Genomic DNA, 4,770 nt, shown 5'->3' on the forward strand with positions numbered 1-4,770 from the left:
TAATAAAATCTGTCAGATTTCTGGATATGAGCTGCTCCATCCAAAGTAGGATGAATGCTGTCTCTTCTAATAAGACCAGGTCTCCCCCAAAAAGTCCGCCAATTATCTACAAAGCCTACATCATTCGTTGGATACCATCTCGAAAGCCAGAAACGGAATGAAGACATGTGGCTAAACATGTCATCACTGGTCAGGTTTGACAGGGGCCCAGAGAAAACTACAGAGTCCGACATTGTCTTTGCTTATGTACACACCAACTCAACAATAATCGGAGGTCACTAAAGTTAGTGACCTCGTGAATAATAATAGCCGACATGAATAACAATCTTACTATATTTACATTTATCCTTATCCAGCAGTTTTAAATAGGATTCAACGCCGCCCGCTCTGGCCCCAGGAATACATTTGACTATGGTCGCTGGTGTTGCTAACTTCACGTTTCTCAAAACAGAGCTTCCAATAATCAGAGTTGGTTTCTCAGCAGGTGTGTCGCTAAGAAGGGAGAACTTGTTAGAACCGTGAACAGGTTGGTGGTGAACCGTGGGCTTCTGCTTAGGGCTATGCTTCCTTCGGACAGTCACCCAGCCTCCCTGGTTTCCCGGCTGGTCGGGAGCTACAGGAGCTAGCTCTGGTCGGTCCGCAGTGGCTACTGGGGGCTGGCTAACTACAGCAGCTAATGATTGAGTTCCCATGGTGCGGAACCGCGTTTCCAATTCACTAAGCCTCGCCTCCAATGCTCCAAATAAACTACATTTATTACATGTACCATTATCACTAAAGGAGGCAGAGGAATAGCTAAACATTTGACACACCGAACAAGAGAGAACAGGAGAGGGAGAGGGAGGGAGAGAAGCCATTGCTAGCTGCTAAGCTAACCAGAGGTGTTGGTGTGTTCGTGGGGAAAAGAAAAAGAGAAGTGAAGGGAAAAGCAAGGTGAGCAGATTAAAGTAGTTTGTGAGTCAACACTAAAGTAAGGTGTAGAATTTAAAATGGTGAAATAAGACATAACTTGAAAAGAGTTAGGCACACCAGTGCCACCAATGTAAAAGGTTAGTCTGGAGCCCTGACCTAACTGCACCACATTAAAATGCTATTTACACATAGATGCATCAGTAGTAACGGCATATATAATTATATATCAGTCACAGTCACATTTTTCTGTGAGTACTACAATTACTTTTACTTTTGATACTTCAAGTATATTTTTTCTGATAATACTTCTGTGCTTTTACTTTAGTATTTCTGCATTGATGTATCAGTACTTAAGTAAAAGATCTGAGTACATCTTCCACCACTGACCACAGGTAGGTTTAAATGTCTTTAAAACTACTGAAGACATCAAGACCATTAACTATTTCCATACAAGTTAATGAACACGTCAATGTCATATCTGCTTACAGATGCATTGCAGTGTGTTATACACATTTGTTAATTGTTTATATACTGCTCACGAATGCTAAATTAATAAAGTGTTACCCATAAGCAGATAGGAAACAAGTCTGGAGAAAGATGATAAATATATCCTCTTCTTTAACAGCAGCTTGTTTATTTGAATAATTTGAATCAGTAATTTAGGGGACTTACCCTAAAAAGTGCAATTAACATTCAGAAATGTGGCATCAATAATTTCCCCAGTATAATCTGATTGACCATATGAGCAAGTCCTACTCAGGAAAAGATTACTTTTACAATTAAGGAGAGATACAAATCAGAGGTGCATCTGTGTAGAAGAACAAAAGCCGTTATTGGGCAGCCACAGTTGTAACATTCATTTTGATATGAAACTCTAGTTCCACCTAGTGGTAGATTTGATGTCTGCAGCTAATACAAAATATAATTTTGTCAATGATTTATTATTTCATGCAGTGCATGATACCATTTGGTGTGTCCGTTTAGTTTTGGACATCCAGCTGCATAGACTTTATCAGTGTCTGAGAAGTCTTGTCTTCTCTCACTCTGTGGTCTGGCAACGCTCAATAAGGCATTTGTTTTGGACAGAGGTCATTTCATACACTGTATGACCAAGTAGATGATAGATAGGTGACAGGATAAATATCACATTTATAATAAACTCTCCACCAAAATCAGTTGAATAGATTTGAGGCAAAACTAATCCATATTTCTAACCCCTAGGGACTGTCATTAGTTTAACATGCCGCTGCATTTTAAGAAATGAACCACCATAATGTGTTCTCACAGATCCACTGGTCTCTGGCACTACAGCTGAAGTCGTTCAAGCCATGAAATGAATCATTGTACGACGGTCACCACAGTCTACTCCTCCAAAAGCTCCATCAGGCTGCCACTGGCCCACTGCAGCCTGCAGACAGAATAAATGAACCTGCTGTCACCGAGTACACTGTTCAAATCAACATGATATATTTTTAAAATGTATTCATTTCCATTAACTAATCCTTCTGTTATGGCAAAATTAAATATGAGCTTTTTTTAGCTGATCATGTAAGTACTCAATTGATGATGGTACGTGAAAGTTTTGGTTTTAGGATAAACAAGATTTGCTCTTGTGTCCCCTATCAGCAAATGAAAAACTCGGTGACGTGTTGCATATTGGCTGTTGTGGCGCTGCGTTAAAAACAGAACGTTCCCATCCAGTTTCTTACGATATCAGAGATAACAGCAGACTTTGTGTCTCCCCTGAGGGTCCCTGGGGACTGTCTGTAGCTTGTCACCATCAGTACTGTTTTGGTGGTGTGGAGAACTGGGCCGAAAACACACATTCAAAGTGTAGAGCTTTTACAGGTGCTGGATCACCGGCACAGAGTAGCAGCATGTGAGATTTCTGTCCAACTGAATCACAGACATGAAAATTTATAGTTATAATGCAACAATGAATTTATTTGTACAGCATAGTTACCCATATGTTTATCAATATCTGTCTTTGTTCACTCTTGTTCCATCCATCCTGACCCAACTTCCTTCCTCCTCCCTGTCAGCCATACTAACCCACGCTGCCATGGTGAATCCAGTGAGGAAGGCCTGTCATAAACAGCTCAAACACAAAGGAACGACAGTATCACACACTGTCCATTTAAATATCCTGTGTCCTTGTATCTTTTTCAATGTTCATATATAAATATATAACAGAGTTTCTGTATCATCCCACAGAACATTTGTAGGAAATGTAGTAACAACTGGAGCCAAACGTCAGTAAAAGTTAAAGGATCTGTTCATCTAAATTAGGAAAATATACATATTTGAACAAAAATGTAATAACATTTTTACACTCAATTCTGCACAAACACCACACACACACCAATACAAGGTAATTCCCTTTACCTTGCATTGGTGTGTAGGTGTGGAAGCAGAAATCTCAGAGATAGAGTTCTGACAAAACCTGAGCAAAATAAAACTACGCTGTCTGCTGGCTGCACAGCACTAGAGGTAAATGAGGAAAATCTGTTTGTTTTTTTGTCATTTGGGTGAATTGGCCCTTTAAATTTCACCATTTCAGTGTTTCACACACAATGTTATTCTTGTCAGAGTACACAATTGTGTGAAACAATATAGAGTATAGACCATCAATGAACAGATAAAACTCCACTGGAGGCCTCACTAATGATATTCATTTAGTTATGTACAACATTAATAAGCAGATGCACTGTTATTGCAGAAGGGATGGACTATCATATTTTTCTCCTTGTTCGTACTGCCACTGTATACAGATGCCAATTGTACAATGCAGCAACAAGCACTACTGTCGTTACAGTACACACAATACATAGCTATACATACCTTCATATAGTGTAGTTTTGAGTAATAATAAGGGACTTTTTTTATACTGATTTTAATCAAACATCCTAAAGCGGCATTTTTGTTTGTCACAAGGTCGACGTACCTATTTACATATCCAACAAACACTGAGCAACATTAATATTCATCTGGAGTGGTGTTTGTGTCCACTTCCTGAATATCACTCTCCTTTTAGCTCTGGTTTGGTCTCCATCAAAACCTGACACAACACCAGAACACACACACACACACACACAACATTTTAGCTCAATTCGTGTCCTGGTACTCACTCAAAGAATACACCTGGTCTCTTTACCGCTAAAACCAACACGCAAACCCACTTAAATAATCATGTTAGTATTCTTATGGTATATTGTACCGTACAACAAAAACACAACAGCACTTAAATAATCTCATATGTCCCTGATTACTTACTTGGTCTTGGAGTCCTCTGTGTAGCAGCGTCCTCGGGTTCAGGTTTGGGGAATTGCTGATACCCACCAACTTCAAAGTTGATATGAGACTCACTAGAATGAAAGAACATGAGAAGATGTGCTTTACATCTGAGGTTGTGAAGCACTTCAACACTTACAGCTTTTCCTGTCCGTGACTGGCCCTCCTGTCTTGTGTAGAGGAAATATTGTCCCATCAAGTTTCATCCTAAATAGACAATATGGACTCAATTCTTTTTTTGTGTGTGGCCATTTTGTTTTCTTGTTATTTCATATTATCTATTTTTTTTTAATATTTTGTATATTAATGATTAACATTTTTCAAAGAATAGAATCAATGTGAGGACATTTTTCTGGTTTCATTCTTTTTAACAAAATATTTGTTTGGTTAGGTGTTGCCGATGGATCTATAAAAATGTAAGCATCGTGATAAAACTACATTTTTACAGGTGTGATACATGTAATACATGCTTGAGACCTTTCTACATGAAATCAAATTTCCCGTTCTGGGCATGTGTTTGTGGAAGTCCAGGGAAGACAATATTAAACTAAAATCATTCAAACTTAA

General features: G+C 38.8%; 1 long non-coding RNA gene across 1 annotated transcript; it reads right to left on the minus strand.

The window, feature by feature from the left end:
* Positions 1–1,456: 1,456 nt before the first annotated feature.
* On the minus strand, positions 1,457–4,285 carry LOC122872933. The gene is made up of 3 exons (XR_006377340.1): positions 4,186–4,285; positions 2,876–3,970; positions 1,457–2,320 (listed from the first exon to the last, which is right to left on the minus strand). It is a non-coding gene; the product is annotated as an uncharacterized LOC122872933 (long non-coding RNA).
* Between the last annotated feature and the right edge of the window lie 485 nt (positions 4,286–4,770).

The sequence above is a fragment of the Siniperca chuatsi genome, linkage group LG3 (genome assembly GCF_020085105.1).
Source record: "Siniperca chuatsi isolate FFG_IHB_CAS linkage group LG3, ASM2008510v1, whole genome shotgun sequence".
NCBI classification, from domain to species: domain Eukaryota; kingdom Metazoa; phylum Chordata; class Actinopteri; order Centrarchiformes; family Sinipercidae; genus Siniperca; species Siniperca chuatsi.